Here is a 24,049-nt window from a genome sequence, read left to right as displayed (position 1 = left end):
TGATTGAATCTAGCACAAAACCGACAACTAGCTACGTTGTGGTCAGGGCCTAAGCAAGGAATACAAGGGTAGTCCCTGAAAAGTTGTAAATATTAAAATCACAAGTTGCATTACAAATAACCACTGGGTCAGACCTTCCAACTATTGCTAAAGATGGTGTAACTGTGGGTTTCAGGGACAATTCTGGACATTATTTCAAATAAATAGCCATCGATAAAGTCACTTTAGGACCAAGAGGGGGACCTTCAGAGTTAATGTTGGAGAAAAAGGAATTATTATGGCAATTAAGGTTTGATGCCTTTAAATGGCCGGGTCATAATGAAGCCTGTTCAATTGCTTGTATTCTTAAAACAAAGGCTTTGAATATATGTTATTTACCAAAATAATGTGTTTAAGTATATACTTTTATATATTTTTTTACATTTTAAATATTGTACAAAATATATGAATGAATTTTTAAAGTTGGGTTTAGAATGTGTAAAGTCTTTTTATGTAACTTTAGAAACTGAATTTGATGTTCATGTTCTTTTATATATATATATATATATATATATATATATATATATATATATATATATATATATATAAGGGGTGATTTAATTAGTTTATTAACTAATTGAGATGACCTCACAACTCAGGATGTATTTAAGCAGCAATTTTGTTGTCTTAGATTATCTGAAGAAGTTCACAGTGAGTTGGACGAAAGCGCTAATCTTCTTTTTTCTTCTTCTTTTTCTTTCGGCTGCTCCCGTCAGGGGTTGCCACAGCAGATCAACTGTTTCCATTTCTTCCTGTCCTCTGCTTCTTGCTCTGTCACATCAACCACCTGCATGTCCTCTCTCACCACATCCATAAACCTTATCTTAGGCCTTCCTCTTTTCCGGTTACCTGGCAGCTTCATCCTTAGCATCTTTTTCCCAATATACTCTGCATCCCTCCTCTGCACATGTCCAAACCAACGTAATCTTTCCTCTCTGACTTTGTCTCCAAACCTTCCAACCTGGGCTGACCATCTACTATACTTATTCCTAATCCTGTCCATCCTTGTCACACCCGGTGCAAATCTTAACATCTTCAACTCTGCCATGTCAAGTTCTGACTCCTGCTTTTTGTCAATGCCACTGTCTCTAACCCATATAACATAGCTGGTCTCACTACCCTCTTGTAGACCTTCCCTTTTCACGCTTACTGGTACTCGTCTGTCACAAATCACTCCTGACACTCTTCTCCACCCACTCCATCCTGCCTGTACTCTCTTCTTCACCGCTCTTCCACACTCACCATTACTCTGAACTATTGATCCCAAGTATTTAAACTCATCCACCTTCGCCACCTCTACTCCCTGCATCCTCACCATTCCTCTATCCTCCCTCTTATTCACAAACACATATTCTGTTATAGTCCTGCTGACCTTCATTCCTCTTCTCTCTAGAGCATATCTCCACCTCTCCAGGGTCTCCTCCACCTGTTCCCTACTCTCAATACAGATCACAATGTCATCTGCTAACATCATAGTCCACGGGGACTCCTGTCTGATCTCGTCTGTCAACCTGTCCATCACCATTACAAATACGAAAGGGCTCAGAGCTAAACCTTGATGTTATCCCACCTCTACCTTAAACGCATCCGTCACCCCCACTGCAGACCTCACCGCTGTCACACTACCCTCATACATATCCTGTACCACTCTTACATACTTCTCTGACACTCCCGACTTCCTCATACAATACCACAACTCATCTCTAGGTACCCTATCATATGCTTTCTCTAAATCCACAAAGACACAGTGCATCTCCTTCTGACATTCCCTGTACTTCGTATCGATGCTCCGGAGAGGGCGTCAGCAGAAAATATCCAAGAAGCTCGGACACCAACAGTATAAAATATTCCACCGTTTAATTGTACAAATCACAAACAACAAGGTTGTGGCAACAATAGGTTAAGCGCTTTCGTCTGATCAGCGTCAGACTTCCTCAGATCAGACGGAAGCGCTTAACCTATTGTTGCCACAACCTTGTTGTTTGTGATTGTTGTTGGTGTCCGAGCTTCTTGGATATTTTCTGCCGACGCCCTCTCTGGAGCATCGATACTTGGTACTTTTCGCATCTTTAAATTCTCTGTACTTCTCCATCAACACTCTCAAATCAAACATTGCATCAGTAGTGCTCTTTCCTGGCATGAAACCATACTGCTGATCACTAATCATCACCTCCCTTCTTAACCTAGCTTCCACTACTCTTTCCCATAACTTCATGCTGTGACTGATCAATGTTAATCCCTCTGTAGTTACTACAGCTCTGTACATCACCCTTATTCTTAAAAATCGGTACCAAAACACTTTCTCCATTCCTCTGGCATCCTCTCACTTTCCAAGATTTCATTAAACAATCTAGTTAAAAATTCCACTGCCATTTCACCTAAACACCTACAAAAGCGCTAATAAACATTTTAAATAGCATTTTGGATTGCCTTTTGGATCTGCCTGGTTTACGTATAGCCATTTACCTTTTATTAGTTTTATTGGTTTATATCCCCTAACATGTATGCCCAGAGATTTCAGACTTCACAAACTATCTCAATCAGTTGGTCTTCACCCCAACTAGGGGAGACAAAACCCTGAACTTGGTCCTCAGCAACATGACAGCTCTGTTCCCCAACAGTTATCGCTCCATTCCTTCGACAAAGACTGAAGCCATAAGCATCTTCAAATACCTACATATTCAAAAACTATGCAAAGGTTAGTCAATACGCTGAAGCAAATACCATGTCAAATTTAAAAATAACCCTCTATGGTGGAGCCCAAACATAATCATGCTCTACAGTATCAGGAAAAAAAAACTCATTGCATGTAATAATAAATGTGACTATCACGGAGCACTGGTCTCTGAACAAATCAATTAAAGCTAGATGAGACATAAACAGCCATAAAGCTTTCACTGCGTTAGAAACCTCAGAAACAATGCCCAGCACTGTAGATACTCAAAGCATGAGGACATTGTCAGTCTACTAGCAGATAAATTTAGCTCTAACTTCTCCCTCTCTCCGCCCCCCACTACATTCCCAGATCATACATCTTCATCTACAATGTGACACCTGTGCATTGGCACAGCAATCAAGGAGCCTCAATCCTCACCACTACCACCAGTGAGGGGCGTCCATCTAGGGAAAGGATAATAAATACACACACAGTAAAGTACAACTTGCCATTAGAGCACACAGAGATCACAGTCAGTCTGGGGCTGCTTTCTCCCTTTCTCTCCAAGTTCCCCAAAAAGACTCCCTACTGGCACAGCTATAGGGTCCAGATGTCAACCTAGTGGGCAAGCTAAAATCTCCAGCACCCTCTCTGTCCAACCAGTGCTTCGTGTCCCTGCCCAAGTAGCTTTGAGATACACACACTTTGAGATAAGAGTTATATACAACCTCACAGACACTCCTGGGGAAGGCTGGCACGGGTTCTTCAGCTGTGCCCCTTTTACCCAGACTATACGATAGTGTCACTTGCCACCACTCACTAATCATTATCAGCTACTAAAAAGGCCCTTACCAAAGGGTGTCCAGTTATTACTGTGCAATATTATTATCCAACTGGTAAGTGCGACTGAACAGCAAGGCTTATTTGGGGTGGCTTGGACAGTAGCACTATATACATGCAATGTACTCTAGAGCTTAACTTATCTCTACACAAAACAGCCACAGTTGAAAGGTTTAACAATATTTAATAATAAATAATAAAAACACAAGACAATACTTCTTACTACAATAATACAGTAGAATAGTTCTGACATCAACACAGAAAAACAGTTAGTCTAATCTTCTTATTTCCTAGCTATTCCTAAGAGAAACACAAGATCCTATTACAGACGCAGGCAGATAATGGTGAGTTGGATGTTCTCAAGACAAATGCTAAATGCCCTCATTCTTTCTGTCCTTAAATTGATAACAGTACCAGTGATTCATTTCAGATTACATAATTTCTTTCTGGTTTCCAGGCTAACAGAAACTCAGAGGTTAATGGCCCTTTTGACCTTGCAGCTGGTCAGGAAGCTAGGGCAATAAAAGAAATTATACATGTAAATTCTAGCCATTTACTCTGGCCTCAAAACAATATGCAGAAAGCCTCCCTCTAGACATCTTGGCTCTGAGTTTTAGATCAAAGAATTTCACAATGCTTGACTTATCAGCTTTCTTACAGCAGAGTGCACTGTTGTTACAATTTTTTCAGTTCAACATCCAATACAGCCTTTTCTCATTTAAGAGAACAAGCCAGTGGCTTACATTAATATTTACAAATGACAGAATTATCTACAAAATTCTATCTAGCTAGGCTGGCAGCCTTCACCTATCTTCACCCCCCCCCCAGGAGAACTTAAGCTAGTTTTTCAAGTGACCCTTGAAAAAAGGTTGCTTGAGAGGGTTAGGTCTATCTGAGTATACCTTACCCTATTCCCTGTCTTTACATCACATCTGCGTTGACATTGCTAATCCCACTGGGGTGCTGCACTGACATATTATATGCTTGCAACCCTAGGCTCCACCTTAGCAACTTGGCATTTTGCTGGCTAGCTCTGTTTAACCATGTTAGGGGATTGAGATCCATCACTATGGTGAATTTTCTTCCATACAAATAAGGCTGAAGTTTCTGCGGAGCCCACACTATGGCTAGACATTCCCCTTTTCTACAGCTGCATAGCATTTCTCCCTGGGTTGGAGACTACAGCTGAGATAAAATACTGTGTGCTCTTCTCCCTCTGAAGAAATCTGGCTAAGTAAAGGCCCCACCCCATGGTTCGAAGCATCCACCTGCACAACAAATTATTTGCTGTAATCTGGACTGGCTAACACATGGGGTCCTCCCAAAACTTTAAGCTCCTGGAATGCCTGCTCAGATGCTGAGGTCCACACTACCTTATCTGGCCTGTTTTTCCTTGTCATGTCTGTGAGGGGAGCAGCTATGGTACAATAACTAGAGATGAACTTTCTGTTGTACCCTGCTGTCCCTGAGAATGCCCTAACCTGCTTTTTGGTAAAAGGTGCAGGCCATGCCTGAATGGCTTCTACTTTGGCAGGTTCTGGCCTGATCTTACCACTCTCCACTCTATGTCCCAGGTAGGAGACCTCTTCCATACCCACCTGACATTTGCTGGGCTTAATGGTCAACACTGCCCTCTGTAGTCTGCCCAAAACCTCCCTGACATCTTGAAGGTGCTCTTGTCAAGAATGGCTGCAGATGGCAATATCATCTAGGTTAGCAAGGGCAAACCTTCCTGCTTCTGCTAGGATATAATCTACCAGCCTCTGGAAAGTCGCTGGGGCATTTTTCATCCCAAAGGGCATCTTTGTGAACTCATACAAGCCAAAAGGAGTCACAAAGGCTGACTTCTCTCTAGCACTGGGAGTCAAGGGCACCTGCCAGTAACCCTTGGTAAAATCAATAGTTGTAAGACAATTAGCCAAACCCAGCTGCTCTAAGACCTCATCTGTCCTAGGCATGGGTTAAGCATCTGACTCTGTGTGACAATTTAATTTCCTGTAGTCCACACAGAACCTGGTGCTGCCATCTTTCTTTGGCACCAGCACCACTAGGGAGGCCCAGAGACTGTTGGACTCTTGAATTACCCATAATTCCAACATCTCCTGTATCTCCTCCCTCAGAGTCAGTTTGCCTCTCTCAGGCACCCTATACGGGGCCTGCCTAATAGGCCTTTATGGTCCTGTATCCACCTGGTGCTGTACCAGGTGGCCGTACCCTGGTTTCCCAATGAACACACCTCCAAAATCCTGTAACACTGCTTGGATTTCTCAAACCTGGGCAGGCGACAGCTGCTGGGACATTTCTACCCCTTCTGCTGAGGTGTCAGTCCGAGCATCACTGAGGAGATCAGTCACCAGATCTCCCTCAGACTCCTCCTGCAACCCACTGCAAATACTCAGCACAAGGGCCTCCCTATCATGGTAAGGTTTCATCGTGTTAACATGGTACAATTTGTCCTCCTGCCTAGCAATTCTACCATATAGTTAACATCACATGCCTTCCTTACCATCTTGTAGGGTCACTCCCAAACTGCTTGCAGCTTGTTGTATCTGACAGGAATGAGAACCATTACCTGCTGCCCTACAGCATACTCTCTAGTTCGAGCATTCCTGTCATACCATACCTTTTTTGGTTGTTGGGCTTCTGCCAGGTTCTCCTGGGCCAAACCCATGAGTTCCCTGAGCCTTGTCCTGAGGTTTACGACATATACCACAACAGACTACTTCTGAGGTTCACACTCACCTTCCCACTCATCATGAATCAAATCTAGAGGCCCCATCACCCTATTCCCATACAGCAACTCAAAGGGTAAGAAACCTGTGGATTCCTGCAGAACCTCACTGTAAGCAAACAGATGGGACAAATATTTGTCCCACTCCCTCAAACTGGTCTGCAAATGCTTGTAGCATGGACTTGATTATAGAGTTTAACCTCTCAACATGACCATTAGTCTGGGGGTTTTAGGGATGGTCTTCATGTGCTTCAACCCCACAGTACTTCCACAGACAAGACAGCAGGTCTGACATGAAATTGGCACCTCAGAAAGTTGGTATTTCTTTTGGGAAACCTACCCTGCTGAAAATCTATAACAAAGCATTTGCCACCTTTTCTGCCTCTATGGAGGACAAAGCCACTGCCTCAGGGGATCTTGTAGCATAATCTACTACCACTACGATATACTTTTTCCCTGTGGAACCTGGCGTTCTCAGAGGCCCCACAATATCTATAGCTACCCTCTGAAATGGCTCCTCAATCACATGCAAAGGCATCAAAGGAACTCACCTTGTCTCCTGCCTTGCCTACCTTTTGGCACTGCTCACAGGTCCTGCAGTACCCTGTTACATCTCTGGAAATTCCAGGCCAAAAGAAGTTCTGCATAATACGTCTCTTTGTACGTTTTATGCTCATATGACCTGCAAAGGGAATATCATGGGCTATGGCTAGAAGTGCCAGACGGTAGGCTCTGGGCACTACCAACTGCTTTATTCTCCACCTTCTAGCCCTCCCTCAGGGGTCCACTCTATACAGTAACCCTTTGTCCCAGTATACAGATTCCCCCTTCCCTTGAGAATCAGGTGCCTCACTAGCTACCGCCTCAGGCCTTGCAATGTAGGGTCTGAGAGCTGAGCCTGTCTCAACTCTCTCTCTTTGTAAACCTTCCCAGCTCCCCTTCCACAGGAAATCTGGCATCCTCTGACAGTGGTGCCTCACTACTACTCGCCTCTACCTTTGCAGTCACTCTGTCCAAGGGACCATCAGTACCCACAAGCAGCTGTGGCTCACCTTCAGTATCACTGCTACAGCTTAGCTTCCTCCCTGAAGTAACCATCTCACCAATCCTGGCTGCAAGTATGTGGTCTGTCTGGGTCTCCCCCAGACTACCAGACCCACATGCTTGTCTCGAAGCCTGACTGCGTGTAACTGCATTAACACATAGTACTGCCTCATCAAAATCCCTCCCTATCAGGACATCTGCAGGATGGTAGTTCAGTACCCCTGTTGTCTCAAGACAACCTACTATTGGCATTTAGTCTTCCCTACTTACTGGCTCCCTCAACTTTTGTTCCCCACCTTGCCTCCATGGACATCGGTATGCCACATGGCCCCACTGGTTGCATTCAAAACATTTAACCCTAGGTCCTGGACATGTACCTGGACTAGTGGCTTCCCCTGCAACTGGCAGATTCTGTTGGGGCAGCCTGTGCTGCCCACCATGGGCTCCTTTAGACCCGTGAGCAGTACTGGGGGTCCCTTTCCTGTGCAGGGATGCCCTGCTTGCTAGGTTAGGTCTCCCTTCTTCCCCAACTCATCTGAAGTTGCACACTGTCTATCAGCTAACCAGATTCTCAAGTCCTCAGGCAAAGTGCTAAGGGCTTGTTCCCTCACCAGAAGGTCTGCCAGCCCTTCAAAAGTGGTGACCTGACATTGACTCACCCACCTATGAAAATAAGTGCTCAGTTCAGCAACATATTCACACACACTCATCTGCCTTGCATCTATGCTCACGAAACTTTTTCCTATAAGTTTCAGATGTTAACTTAAAACATTCTAACAAGCAGTTCTTAACAGTAGTATAATCAAAACATTCCTATATCAGAAATTTTAGACAACACAGTTACAGCTTTACTATAGAGTAAGGGGGTCAGGAACCGTACCCAGAGCCTTTGGTCAACATCATACTGCTTACATGCCCTCTCAAACATATGAATGAAACTATCAAAATTATCCCCCTCTAAACTGCGGAAGAAATTTACTGACCTTTTGTGCTTCTGGGGTCCAGTTACTCCCTTCCCCATTACCTGCAGGACTGTGACAGAGTGTCAGCATCTCCTTTTCATGCTGCCTCTGCCTTTCCTTTTCCTCAGTTTCCAAGCGTAGCAGTTTCTCATTCTCCTCAGCCTGCAAAAGTCACATTTTCTCATTGTCCTCAAACTCCAGATGCCTCAGTCTCTCTGCTGCTTCTATTTCCACATGCCTGGCCTCCAAGTTTATTTAGCTCCAGATGGATTTTTAAGTCCTCTGTAGAAAGGCTGAGCTGTCCATTCTCTGAGTGTGGTACATCTCCACTGTCAGTCTGACCATCCTCCTGGTCGGTGATTTCTGATGCAGATGTGACCAAAGCTGCAATCATGTCTGCCTTAGTCAGGTTTCTATGCACCAGTCCCCTAGCATGACACATCTCAGCCAGCTGGCTCCTTGTCAGCTTTCTGTACTCCTCTGCTGACATGCTTGCCTGCTCTCCCTGACTAAGCTAACAAAAGAAATAAAACAATTGTGATCTGAACTCTGAGTCTTCACTGTGTGGCTGATTTAGAGTACTAAAACACCTTCAGTGATCACTGTACACAAGCTACAGGAATTCGCACTGCCCACACCACCACAAGCCAATTAGTATTTGCCAACAAATTAATATGTGGTATGCATATCCCACCACTGCCAAACAATTAATATGTGATACCCGTGCACTGGTCCAGCAATCAAGGAGCCTCAATCCTCACCACTAACATCAGTAAGGGGCGTCCATATAGGGGCAAAGGATAATAAATACATACACACACTAAAGTACAATTTCCCTTAAGAGCACACAGAGATCACAGTCAGTCTGGGGCTGGTTTCTCCCTTTCTCTCCAAGGTCACCAATAAGACTCCCCACTGGCACAGCTATAGGGTCCAGATCTCAGCCTAGTGAGCAAGCTAAAACCTCCAGCACCCTCTCTGTCCAACCAGTGCTTCTTGTCCCTGCCCAAGTAGCTGACATACACCCACTTTGAGATAAGAGTTGTATACAACCACATAGACACTCCTGGGGAAGGCTGGCACAGGTTCTCCAGCTGTGCCCCTTTCACCCAGACTATACGATAGTGCCACTTGCTACCACCCACTAATATTTATCAGCTACTAAAGAGGCCCTTACCAAAGGGTATCCAGTTATTACTGTACAATATTATTATCCATCTGGTAAGTGTGACTGTACAGCAAGGGTTATTTGGAGTGGCTTAGACAGTAGCACTATCTACATGCAATGTACTCTAGAGCTTAACTTATCTCTACACAATACAGCCACAGCTGAAATGTTTAAAAATATTTAATAATAAATAATGAAAACACAAGACAATACTTCTTACTACACAGTGCTAGTCAATAGTTCAGAGATCACAGGAAAATGCTTAAAATTATACAGCAGAATAGTTCTGACATCAACACAGAAAAACAATCTAATGTTCCTATTTCTTAGCTATTCCTAAGAGAAACACTAAGTCTAAGATCCTACTTACATACAGACACAGGCTGATACTGGTGAGTTGGATGTTCTCAAGACAAATGCCAAATGCCCTCATTCTTTCTGTCCTTAAATTGAGAACACAGTACCACTGATTCATTACATAATTTCTTTCTGGTTCCCAGGCTAACAGAAACTCAGAGGTTAATAGCCAGTTTGCTCTTGCAGCTGGTCAGAAAGCCAGAGCAATAAAATAAATTATACATATAAATTCTAGCCATTAACTCTGGTCCCAAAACAATAGCCAGAATGCCTCCCTCTAGACATCTTGTCTCTGTGTTTTAGATAAAAGAATTTCACAATGCTTGACTTATCAGTTTTCTTACAGCAGAGTGCACTGCTGTTACATTTTTTCAGTTCAATATCCAATACAGTCTTTTCACATTTAAGAAAACAAGCCTGTGGCTTACATTAACATTTACAAATGACAAAATTATCTACAAAATTCTATCTAGTTAGGCTGTCAGCCTTCACCTATCTTCACATACACCACCCCAAACTTCCCAAGAGCAAATCATCAAAGCACTTTCCAAGGTCAAGAACACTGTTTCTATGGGGCTGGATAACAAACCGGGTGGCCAACTGACCAGCCTGAAACAGACCAGTCAACTCCCCTACATGTTATTCAATACCAGTCTTCTTCAAACAGGATTTCTGCTGAACAAATGGAGGACAGCAACAGAGATCCCCCCTGCGCAAAGTTGGGGCATCAATGGATCCAGGTAATTATAGACCCATACATTTGACCAGCCTCATCTCTAACATTATGGAGAGGATCACTATTGAATTAATAAATAAGAACATAGGTAACCTACAATCTTTGACACAAGCAAGTCTGGTTTTGTCAAGGGTAGATCCTGCTTGCTGAACCTGGTTGGTTTATTCAAGGAGGTTACTGAATCAATGGATGAGGGAATAAAAATCAGTGCACACAGCATATCTAGAATTTGAGAAAGCACTTGACACCATCCTCACTTGGATACTGTCAAAATCTCCCACATAAATGTTAATCCAAACATAACTCAGTGTATAAACTGGTTCACAAACAGAACCCAGGAAATCAGGAGAGGTCATCCTCCAAAAGACCAGTCACCAGTGGTGTACCTCAAGGTTCAGACCTTGAAACACTCCTGGTTGGCATTGACTTCTTGCAGGTCAAAGCTACTATTATGGCTTTATGGCTGACCAGATTTGCAGATGACTCTAAACCTGGTGCAATCAAGCTCTCTGAAGGACCCCAAGATCCTCAAGGAGGGCCACTCCCTAAAAACAAAATAGATGGTATCACAACCATGTACAAAATCTAAATGAAAAAAAAATTATAAAAGTCTGCTTTGGCAAGCATGATGTCTCCTGTAGCTATCACATCAACAATACACTCCTGAAAATTGATCTGGTAGTTAAGGACCTGAGAATCCAAGTGGACACCAAAGTGTTCTTTGATCACCATGTACCTTCTATTTTAAGTCCTTTCCATTACACAGCTTATTAGTAAGGGTATGGCATATGGGTCCAGGTATGTGATTATTCCACTTTATGTGACATCCAATCATGGAGTATAATACCTATTTCAGTATGTTCATGTCCAAACACTTAATACAACTTGAACAACCACAATGCATTTTCACCAAGGGAATCAAGGACCTAAATCATGAAAACTACACTGACCTAAATCATAAAAAAGTACAGTCGTGTGCACTTACCATAAATGTAGATGTTCGAGTGTATTCACTGTTGCAGTCATTACATTTGGGTTATCTGCTTGCAGGTAGCCCTCAGTTGGCCTGATTAACAAAAAGTCTTGGGTCCTGCGTCGGTTGCTGTCCCTTCTTCCATGACATCAGGTCATAAGGGGTATAAAACATGCAGCCAACGCCATTACATCAGTCTTTCTTGCCGTGCGGTGCCCGAAGAAGAAGCAGTTCGCAAGTGCAGGTCGGCCAACTCCTGAAATTTTCCTTAGCCTTAAGCTACCAAGTGCACCTACAAGCTCAATTCCTGCCAGGAAAATTAAACACACTGGCAGACGGACTAAGCAGAAACCTCATGGACCCACACGAGTGGAAACTGGAACCAAGGATTTTCAACATGTTGACAATCAAATGGGGGAGCCCAGATATAGACCTATTTGCCTCTCCCCAGAACTACCAATTAGACAAATTTTGCACAAGGGCTCCCCACAAACAAATATAGAAATTAAATGTCTCTTCCTCTTTCTGTAACATCTGACTTCTGCACAACCATAACCTGTCAGTACCTTAATTATGTTTACAATACATTACCTGTGCTGATTTTGATTGTATTGTAACTACCCCTGTATGCTTCTCTGATGTTCTTCGTGTTTCACTGCTGCAGTCATTACATTTGGGTAATCTGCTGGCAGGTTGCCCTCAGTCGGCCTGATAAACAAAGTCTTGGGTCCTGTGTCAGTTGCTGTCCCTTCTTCCATGACGTCAGGTCATCAGGGGTATAAAAAATGCAGCCAACGCCATTACATCAGTCTTTCTGGCCGTGCGGTGCCCGAAGAAGAAGCAGTTCGCAAGTGCCGGTCAGCCAACTCCTGAAATTTTCATTTTCGAGTTTCAGAACCGAAGTCTTCAACTAAAAAGCTAAGTACCCGTTAGAAACTTTTCTTGCTCCTTACCGATGTCAGTAAAAGTTAATAATTGTATTACTTGTGGGAAGCAAATACCTCATAAGGATTTTCATTTGTACTGTATTCCTTGCCTAGGCCCTGACCACAATGTGCCTTGCTGTCGGTTTTGTGCTAAATTTAATCAATGTACTATTAAAAGTCAGCATATTTTTGCTTCTAAATATTTTGGCTCACGCTTTAATTATCCAGAAAGGGCGTCGGTTAGCAATCAGACTACCGGAATTCCAAAAAAACGCAAAGAAAAAGACAGAGACAGGCCGTCGAGGTCCAAAACTGACGATGCTTCTCCTAAGCCAATCACCAGTTCACCGGTACTCAGTGAGGCGCTTTCGCAGCCCCTGATACCTGCTACTTCTGATTTGCAGGCCTCTACTGGGACCCATTCGGAGTCCAGTATGCCGCGAGATGCTTCAGTTATGGAACTCGTGGATGTCTCTACCTTAGATGGGTCTAGAGCCGCTGTGCAGGCACCGGCTTCTGAGGGCGTTTTCAGGCCTACAGATTTGTATATTAGACCAACGTCATCTTCAAAACTAAGGCCAAAATCTACATCTATGTCTAAAAAACCTACGCCTGGGCCACATGTGCAGGCCCCTATGCCTAAAAACAAATGATCAAAATGGCTGAAGATTTAATTACTCTGATCAGGGGTAGCCAACCCCCCCCCCCTTCTAAGAGGCCTAGGCAAGACAATGATTATGAATATTCTGAACAGGATTCTATTTCTTCTGACTCTTCTAATGAACAGGATTTGTCTATACCTACTTATGAGGACTCTGATGCAGAAGATTCCATTCCTTCTGCTTCTCCCCCTGAGGATTTTTTCTTTTGGGGAAACTTTACATACCTTACAGGAACATTTCCACTAGGAAAGTCAGGATTTCTCTGAATCTAAAAAGAGACTTAGGGATTTTCTTCTTCTTCCTCAACACAAGCCTTTGGCTATACCTCCTGTTCTAGACATTGATGATGTTTTTTCAGAATCTAGTATGGCTCCTGATTCTCTGCCTCCGGCTCCTTGTAAGCCAGACAGATACTACAGGGTTCCTGACTCCCACAAATTCCTTTTCAAAAATCCTATTGCAGATCCTGAAACATTTCTTAGGGTCCCAAGGGCATTAAGGCCTCTACTGCTAAAAATCCTACCCCTTCTGACAGAGATTCCAGGGCGCTGGATAGATGGGGTAAAGAAGGTTTACACTTCTGCAACCTTGGCAATCAGGGATTTAAACTGTCAATTTCATGTGCTTAAATACCAGCAGCATATCATGGGACTGCTTAAACAGAAAATGATGTTAATTTCTGACTGTGTGGAAAATAAACATTTACAGGATTTATTGCATTCAGCTGAACAAGTTGGAAAACATACTTTGCAATGTGGTTTTGATTCTTTAGAGGCCTCTTGCAGGGCTGCTGTAACTGGCTCTGGTTGGGAGGATGGCCTAATGGTTAAGGAGTTTGCCTAACAAACACAAGATACAGGGGTTTGAATCTCACAGGGGATAATTGGCTAGGCTTAAAATGGCACGCAAGGGCAGTTAGCCTAGTACTAATCTATGAACCTATGAACCTAAGACATGCTTGGCTCAAAGAGCAAACTCTGCCTGATCATGTTAAAGCAAAGTTGTTGGATGCTCCTTTACAACAAGTCGGTCTCTTTGGTAACAAGGCTGAAGAAGTTTTAAAAAAGATGGAAGATAAAGCTAAATCTATCCAAACTGTGAAAGACGTCTTACAAGTGCAACCTCCAAGATTTAGTAGGCACTGGCCTACTAAGAACTGGTCCTTTCCAGTTCCTTCGAGAGCCACTCAAGTCAAACCCAGACATTCCAAAGGCTCCAGGTTTCAGTCACAAGGGACTTTTGGATCAAAACAATGGGGTGCCTCCTCCTCCTCCAAATCTGGAAACAACAAGGCACCTCCCTATGGTAAGCAGTCTCAATGACTTTCCTCTACACTTACCAAGCACTTACCTTTCAGCCACCCCTTTAGGGGGAAAACTGGCACTTCATGTAAGAAACTGGCAACTTATAACCCAGGACAAATGGGTTTTAAATATAGTATCCCAGGAATGCAGATTTCATTTCCACATGTTGCCACTCCCAAATGGATGGCCAGACCTGCCCCCAAATCAGTGGGCAGAGGCTCAGAAACAAGTACTGTCTCATGAACATGGAAGCTATTCAACTAGTCCCAGAAGAGGAAAAGGGACAAGGTTTTTATTCAAGACTTTTCCTGATACCCAGAAAAGACAAATCATGGCGTTCATTTTTGGACATATCTACTCTAAACACATTTCTGGACATTCCAAAATTCAAGATGCTGACTCTTCAACAGTTACTTCCTATGCCAGGCAAAGATGCCTGGTTGGTAACTCTAGACTTAAAAGAGGCTTACCTGCATATCCCAATCAGGGAATCTTGCAGAAGATACCTCCGCTTCAAAGCGGGCTATATGCATTACCAGTTCTCTGCACTGCCCTTTGGCTTATCTACTGTGCCCAGGGTCTTCACAAAGTGCCTGGCTCCAGTAATTCCATTTTGCAGGCAAAGAAATATTCAGATATATCCATACCTGGACGATTGTCTAATTCAGGCAGAAAACAGGGACATGCTTCAAAATCATCTAGCGTTTGTAAAAAAAGGTTCCAACTTGTCTAGGGTACACTGTAAATGAAAAGAAATCACAACTGGTACCCTCTCAAAAAATTACATTCCTGGGTACAAGCTTGAATACAACTGCCCAGATGGCTTACCTTCCGCCAGAAAAGCAAATTCATTTGGTGACTTAATGCAAACAGGTGGCCACAAAAACCCTGCTATCTGCAAGACAAATTCTGCAAGCCTTGGGTTCATGGCCTCCTGCATTCTTCTAATTCCATATGCAAGACTGCATATGAGGAAACTTCAGTGGTACTTAAAGAGTTTATGGAGTCAACATTGTCCCAACCTGGAAACAATGATTCCTATCATACCTTGCCTGCAGCTAGAGTTCCTATGGTGGGCAGAGGCCTGCCACCAAAACAAGGGACTGCCATTCACTCCACCCCCTGCTGCCCAAACACTAACATGCTTGGGGGGCTCATCTGGCATGGAAGTGCATTCAGGGCAAATGGAGCCCAAATCAAATGCACCTTCATATCAATCAAAAAGAGATGCTAGCTGTATAGAATGCACTGACAGCCTTCAAGGACTACCTTCATCCAGGACAATTAATGATAAAGACAGACAACACCACAGTTATGTGGTACATAAACAAGCAGGGGGGGTACACACTCCTACCCCCTTTGCAGACTAGCCATGGCATTGTGGAACACGGCCTTGACCTATCAAATTCAACTACAAGCTCAATTCCTGCCAGGAAACCTGAATACTCTGGCAGATGAACTAAGCAGAAATCTCATGGACCCACAAGAATGGAAACTGAAACTACGGATTTTCAACATGTTGACACAAATGGGGGAGTCCAGACTATAGATCTTTTTGCCTCACCCCAGAACTATCAGTTGGACAAATTCTACACAAGAACTCATCACAAAAAAGCCTGGAAAGTGGATGCTCTATCATTCAGCTGGAAAAACCTATCAGTCTATGCCTTTCACCCTCTGCCTCTGCTCTCCAAAGTTCTACTAAAAGTCAAACAGGACAAACCAAAAATAATTTTGAGTGCTCCAGACTGGCCTCGACAACACCGGTACCCACTCCTGCGCAATGTGTCACATTTTCTACCGTGGCACCTGCCTCAGACACCTTACTTACTGTCTCAGCAGAACAACCACATTCTGCACACTCAGCTCCAAACTTTGAATCTTGCAGCATGGCTAATCACCTAAATTCACCCTTAGCATCCCTCAGCAAACCTGTGATGGATGTCATTTTGGAGGCAAGAAGACCTAGTACTAGAAAATCTTATGCTGACAAATGGAAAATATTCGATGTCTGGAATCAATCACAAGGGATAAGCACAACAATGCCCAATATTCCTCAGATTGTACAATACTTAACTGAGATGCTTCACAAGGGCCTGTCCTTTTCTTCCATAAAAATCCATGCCTCTGCCATTTCAGCTCATTAAAACACAGAACCTCCCCTCTTCTCTCATCCTCTGCTAAAGCAGTATCTCAGAGGGGCCAAAAACTTAAGACCAACCAGGAGAGCTCCAACCCCTGCTTGGGACCTAAATTTTGTATTGGAAAAACTCACTCTCCCTCCTTTCGAGCCAGCTGCTACTGTAAACCTAAATTTTCTCTCCTGGAAAACAGCTTTCCTTTTAGCAGTCACTTCAGCTAGAAGGATTTCAGAATTACAGCCTCTTATGGCAGTGGAGCCTTTCATTATTTTTTATCTGGACAGGGTGTCTCTCAGGACCAATCCATCCTTCTTGCCTAAGGTGGTATCCAGTGTGACTCTTAATCAGACCATTCATCTGCCAACTTTCTTTCCCAATCCACAGAACAAGGGGGAATGGATTCTGTATTCATTGGATATACACAGACAACTTAGATTTTGCTTAAACAGGACAAAATCTCAAAGAAAATCTGAACTACTGGTGGCATTTGCTGTAGGGGTAGAGGGAAAGGCAGTTTCAAAGCAGACTATTTCCAAATGGATAAGCCATCGTATTCGTTTCTGCTATATGCACCATGGTAAATCTATCCCCCAGGGGATCAGATCTTATTCCACCAGGGCTGCAGCGACTTCTACAGCCTTTCTCAGAGGTGTTCCTACCAGAGACATACTAGAAGCTGCTACCTGGAGCTCAGTTCATACATTCACCAAACATTACCATTTACCTTTCTTCTCTAAATCCAGAGCTGGCTTTGCCTCTGCTGTCCTGCAGGGCCTTATAGCTGGTCCTAATGCTGTATAAATCCATCCTCCCAACCATAGCTTTGGGAATCTACCCAAATGTAATGACTGCAACAGTGAAACACGAAGAACATTGTACAGTTGTGTACACTTACCATAAATGTAGACGTTCGAGTGTATTCTCTTACTATACCTCTAACTTCCTTTACTATGCTTAAAAGCCTTTTTGGTGTATTTGCTTTTATTTGGAGGTATATTTTTGTGTTTTTAATTACTTAAATATTTGGCTCCCCATTTGGGGGGCACCTGACATCTGGGGCAAGAAAAACTGATGTAATGGCGTCGGCTGCATGTTTTACACCCCTGACAACCTGACGTCTTGGAAGAAGGGACAGCAACTGACGCAGGACCCAAGACTTTGTTAATCAGGCCAACTGAGGGCAACCTGCCAGCAGATTACCCAAATGTAATGACTGCAACAGTGAATATACTCGAACATCTACATTTATGGAAAGAGTACACAACTGTACTTTTCCTGTTTGTCTATAAATGTCTGGGTCAGATCTGAAATTAGCCTGTGTTGAATCATTATATGTAACAAGTTAACAAACTAATCAATACAGCACTAATTTCATAAGAACCTACAACAGAATGTAAAATTTCAAGGCAAGCACAATTGTTACATTAATAGCTGTCTATGAACTTATCAAAATGCTAAGTGTGTTTAAGTAGCCAGACCGATGAAACTACCATCTCAGACTCTTGCTAAGTTAATCCATACTGATTCAAAGCTGTTATCTAGTTATCACATTAAAAAAAAGTTGACTTCTTTTGTAGAAACCATGATGCGTATAAATAAATGCTTTACAAGACAGCAGCTGTATTATACCACATTCATTAACTTACCTGAGGTAATGAAGTCTGCATTTAGGCCTTAGAAGTTACTGGAAAAATCTGTGGAACTCTCTGGTGCACCTGCTCTGGTCCATGGATGAAGGCATGGCAGGTTAAGTAAAAGCTGCTTTCTGCAATATGCTGTATTCCTTATTAAAGTCTCTGAGAGCAAAACACTCTTCCAGTGGACGTCTAAAAACTGAAATAAAAAAAATGGGGCCCGTGTTTATAAAATGGTCTCAAATGTGCATTTCTGGTCATTTTCAAGAAATCAGTGATGAAGATGAAATAGTCTGACCTGATAACTTCACTGGACTTTCTTTTGCTTAATATGACTTGGCTTCTGGACTGACCAGTAACAGTTTGTGCATAGAAATATACTTTCTGTAGAAGATTCAAGCATCAGCGAAATTAATCTCATATGAACACAAGTGCAAATTGGAAAAAAAAGCCAATAAAGACTACATCATATCAAGTCCACTCCATTGTATCCACTGTACAACTGATTCACACACAGCAACCCTTCCCCCATCATTTCTCTCTCCAGCCCACTGATTAGTTCTGCTGCCTCCCTGATCCAGGGTTCAGCTGTGTTAACTAGTAACTTTTTGTATGGCGTGTGCATTCACATTTCAGTCACCCAAAGGCATGTAGGTTCATTGGCTGATGCATGAATATATTTGACCCTGTGGTCCGTGTAATGGCTAAAATGAAATGACACAGATCAGCCCAATTACTCACCCAACAGAGAACTACGAGAAGAAAAGGACTTAAATGAATTGCTCGTTTTGAGCCACACAAATGATGTGGGCAAGGCATACTACACGCCTGTAAAATTAGTATTTTCTCATCACTAAAGGAAATGCAATACCTTAAAATGTAAATTATGTTCTTTCACTGCCTCCCTTCCCAATTCCATTCCACCACTTCTACCATGAAAAATACTGAACACCAGCAGCCCCAAAGCTCAAAGGGATAAAGTCCTTACTGTGCCCCAGATGACCAGTGTTTGATCAGCAACAAAGGCCTTGGAGGGCCACGGGGGGGGGGGGGGTAGATGGAGTGACTGACTGATAGCGGCTTGCCCATCTTAAGGGGAGGGCAGACTAGACTTGGTGCAATACTCAGCACACAACCCTACGAGCTCCGTGTTGCACAAGTGGTACGATTCTTAGTCAAGAGGTCATGCATGTTTGGAAGTGTGCATTCACCTCCCAAGGGCAGCACCTGTGGAGCTTGCATGGGTACAGCAGGGTGGCTGGAGTAAGGACATACTCCCAGGCAGCAGTATGACACAGCATCAGCATCCTTGGTCCCAGATGTAGGTCAAGTTAAGCTTGGGAAAAGTTAATGTGACCTAGTACATCCAAGGAACAAGGAGAACATTGGAGAGAGCTGATGGTCAGCTATGGAGAGAGCTACGGAGAGAGCTGGTAGTCAGCTATGGAGACAGCTGATGGTCAGCTATGGACAGAGCTGATGGTCAGCTATGGACAGAGCTGATGGTCAGCTATAGAGAGAGAGAAATAAAGGAAAAATAGTGGAGCACCTACAACATGCCCCCTGCTCTCTCTCTACCAATATGCACACATCGACTGCCTCCAACCACTCCATCCAAGTAAAACCCCAATATAATATAAAAGAAAAAAAGTAGAAAAACAAAAAAACTACATAAGGTTGCTACCAAACCAAGTTTACTCCCCTAACACCTCGGCAAGTGCCTTCCAGGGAGAATCCCATTATCTGTAATTGTTGAGCAACTTCCTATGCATGTGCATCACAATCATGACATTCACCTCCACAAAAGGGCTATGTACCTGTATAAAGTAATCTATAGGAAGGGTGCCGGTGTCTTGCAAGACTTAACCTTTTAGACAGGCAAAATTTAAGATACCTACTTTCACATCTAACTCCTCTAGTGCACACTGCAGTGTTTAGGATAAACACTTTTATTTCATCTTACCTTTAAGCATCTATTACAAGATCAACAGTTATTGGAGAGCCCACATTCTGCCTCTCAGAAGTCATCTTGGGATTAGTGCTTCCATTTTCTCCTAGTGAGAGAAAAGTACAGTTTTGTACCTACCATAAATGTAGATGTTCGAGGATCCACATTGCTGCAGTCCTAACTATTGGGGGTAGTCCGCTGTCCAGTCGGCCCGAATACCAAAGTATATGGCTGACGTCGGTCAGGGCGCATTAGACTGACGTCAGTACGTCAGGGTACTAATGCGCATGACCGACGTCATATCCTCAGTCTTTTCTTGCCCCAGATGTCAGAAGACCCTGAAAAGATAAGGCCAAAAACCAAAAACTCCCAACATACCTGCACCAAAATATATATATATATACAAAATATACAAAATTAGCAGAATATAACCTCACCTACACAACCACCCCAAACACAGAGGGGAAGGAGGGAGGGTAAATTGGACTGCAGCAATGTGGATCCTCGAACATCTACATTTATGGTAGGTACAAAACTGTACTATGTTCTTCATTCCACATTGCTGCAGTCCTAACTATTGGGTAGAATCCCAAAGCAGAGGTAAGGGAGGCTGGCAAATCATAAGGAAGCAGGAACTGACAACATGCCCTGCAAAATAGCTGTGGCAAAACAAGCCCTAGACTTAGAGTAGAGAGGAAGGTGATAATGCTTAGAGAAAGTATGCACTGAACTCCAAGTAGCTGCCTCCAAAATATCCTTAGTTGCCACCCCCTCAGAAATGCTGTTGAAGTGGCAGTAGCCCTAGTGGAATGAGGCCTAATCCCAGCTGGAATCTCCTTGCCATGATGGGAATAACAAAATGTAATGCAACACCCAATCCATCTAGAAATAGTTTGTTTTGACACAGGCTTGCCCTGAGAACTCAAAGCAAAAGAAACAAACAACTGCTGAGACTGCCTAAAATCCTTAGTCCTGCTCAAATAATAACGCAATTGCCTGTGTACATCTAAAGTATGCAAAATCTTTTCCCTTTATTTTGGGGATCTGCATAAAACGTAGGCAAATGAATAGTTTGGTTTAAAGCCACACTAGAAACCACTTTAGGCATAAAGGAAGGATTAGTACGTAATGATACCCTATCCTTATGAAAAATCAAAAGGCTCAACCGCCATAAGGGCCTGTAACTCAGAAACCCTTCTTGCAGAAGTAATGGCCAACAAAAAGCAGTCTTCCATGACAAGTATTTCAGTTCAGCAGTAGCTGCAGGCTCAAAAGGTTGTAGAGTAAGTTTCTCCAACACAAAATTGAGATCCCAAGCAGGAGTAGGAGCTCTACGTGGGGGTCTTATATTCTTTGCCCTCTAAGAAATTGCTTGAACAAAGGATGTGAAAACAATGGTGGGTCACAATCATAGTGAGCTGAAATTGCTGCAGCATGAATCTTAATGGAAGAGAAAGACAAACCTTTGTCCAATAACTCAGTAAGATATTGAAGAGCCACACTCAAATTAGGCTCTGAAATCTCCAAATTCTTTGCTGCAGTCCAAAATAAAAATCTCTTCCATTTTTCTGCGTACACTTTCCTTGTACTAGGTCTTCTGGCTTCCATAATCACATTTAAAACTTGTTGAGGAAGTTGAGACCTGCTGTCTTTATGCCAGGCTGTTAGATGAAGAGAGTGAAGCTTGACATTGAGCAGACGACCATCCTTCTGAGACAACAGATGTGGAATCAAGGGTAAAGGCCATGGAGGCTTCTTTACCAGACTCCTCAGTAATGGGTACCAGTGCTGCCGAGGCCAATCTGGAGCTATTAAAATCATCCTTGGCTTGTCTTGTCTGACCTTTAGAAGCACCTTTGGAAGAAGAGGCAGAGGTGGAAACGCATACACATGAAGATTTTTCCAACTGAAAGAAAGAGCATCCACTTTCCAAGCTGTGTGATGAAACCTCTTTGTGCAAAACTTTGGCAGCTGGTGGTTTAGTGGAGAAGCGAACAGATCTATGTCTGGAGTTCCCCAGGACACTGTCAACTTTTGAAATACATGAAGATCCAGTTTCCACTCGTGGGGATCCATGATTTGTCTGCTTAACACATCTGCTAAGGAGTTCTGTGCTCCCGGCAGAAACCTTGCCTGAAGAGTTAGTTGCAAGCTGAGCGCAGTCTCCCATAAAATCATTGCTTGCCTGCACAATGGGTAAGAATGTGTTCCCCTTGTTTGTTGATGTACCACATGACAGTTGTGTTGTCTGTTAGAATCAACACCTGCCCTGGAAGAAGTAACTCCTTGAAAGCCATTAATGCAAACTGGACTGCTAACATCTCCTTCATGTTGATATGTAGATGCTGTAGTCTGGCAGGCCACTTGTCTTGTATCCACTTTCCATTTAGATGAGCTCCCCAAGCAATGTCTGAGGCATCTGTCGTTAGAATTTGACTCGCCTCTGGCCGGGTCACAGAGAGTCCCTTGTTTAGGTGACATTCCTGAGCCCACCACAAAAATTCCTTTTGAATGCAAGGTATTATTTGAATGACAGTGTCCAAATCCTGGCAGTGCTGTGTCCATACATTTTGAGATACCATTGTAGCTTCCTCATATGCAGTTTGGCATTGGGAAGCACCAGAATACAAGATGCCATGAACCCTAAGGCTTGAAGGACTGTCCTTGCAGTCAGCCCGGACTGAAGAGATAGTTGATGGAAATAACTGGAAAGATTCTTTTGTTTGTCCGGGGTTAAAAGGCCATCTGGGCTGCTGTATTCAGTCTCACACCCAGAAAGCACATGTCTTGAGAGGGTACTAGACTGGACTTTATTTCGTTCACAGAATACCCTAGGCATCTTAGCACTGCTATGACATATTCCAAATGCTGTAGAAGGTCTTCCTTTTCTTGAGCCAGAATCAGGCAATCGTCCAAGTAAGGATAGATTTGAATTCCTTTTAGCCTGAAGTAAGCTATCACTGGAGCCAGAACCTTTGTGAATACTCTGGGCGCAGTAGATAAGCCAAAGGGCAATGCAGAGAACTGATAATGAGAATTTCCAGCTCGAAAACGCAGATACTTTCTGCAACTTAGTCTTATAGGCACATGAAGGTAAGCTTCCTTGAGATCTAAAGTTACCATCCAGTGATCTTTGCCCAGCAGAGGTAAAAGCTGTTGTAACGTCAACATTTTGAACTTGGGAATGTCCAGATAAGTGTTGAGGATAGATAAATCCAAAATTGGTCTCCACGTGTTCCCCTTCTTCGGTACTAGGAACAGGCGAGAATAAAATCCTAGGCCCCTTTCTGGCACAGGAACCAGCTGAATGGCCCCTATTTGGAGTAACTGAGAAATTTGCTTGTGAGCCTCTTGTCTTTGTAGAGGAGGAATGTCTGGCATGCCTTTGAAAGGAGGCAAGGTATGGAAATAAAACCTGTAACCGTGGTGAATGATATCCAGAACCCATCTGTCTTGGGTAATTAAATCCCAATTTTCTTTGAAAAGAGACAGTCTTCCTCCCAACGGTGCTGCCAGGCGAGAATGAACTGGCAGCTGAAAAGGCAGGTCATTGGGTCTGCTTACGAAAGGACTGACCCCTGCCCTCACCAGAAGTCTGAGCAGGGGAACTCCTGTTCTAGGCCTAAAAGAACCCTGAGCTCTGCCCCTACCACGCCTAGACCTACCCCTAGACTGGGAATCATAAGCAGGATAAGTCCATCCCTTAGCAGGCCAATTTCTACTGAACTTGGAGGCTGCACCTGCAAAAATCTTTAACAGTTTGTATAGTCTTAGTCTTGTCCTCCATTTTCTTTACTACTGTTTCTACAGGCGTTCCAAACAACACATCAGACTGCAAGGAGCATCCAAAATCCGTGTCTTAACATGCTCAGCTAAATTCTGATCTCTCAACCAGGCGTGCCTACGAAGAACAGAACCAGTGGCAGCC

The 24,049-nt window shown here is 43.3% G+C and overlaps 1 protein-coding gene across 1 annotated transcript in view; it reads right to left on the bottom strand.

Annotated features, from left to right (window-relative positions):
- The window catches only part of ACVR1 (activin A receptor type 1), a 1,150,873-nt gene that overhangs the window by 825,754 nt on the left and 301,070 nt on the right, over nucleotides 1–24,049 (bottom strand). The window contains exon 2 of the mRNA XM_044074769.1: nucleotides 18,186–18,372. The gene's annotated coding sequence lies outside the window, so the exon portion shown is untranslated. The remainder of the gene's footprint in view (nucleotides 1–18,185; nucleotides 18,373–24,049) is intronic.

Source organism: Protopterus annectens, chromosome 6.part0 (assembly GCF_019279795.1).
Source record: "Protopterus annectens isolate FY-2018-M chromosome 6.part0, PAN1.0, whole genome shotgun sequence".
NCBI lineage: Eukaryota > Metazoa > Chordata > Ceratodontiformes > Protopteridae > Protopterus > Protopterus annectens.
The sequence above is the reverse complement of the archived record's forward strand: the minus strand, read 5'-3'. Positions and strand labels throughout refer to the sequence as shown.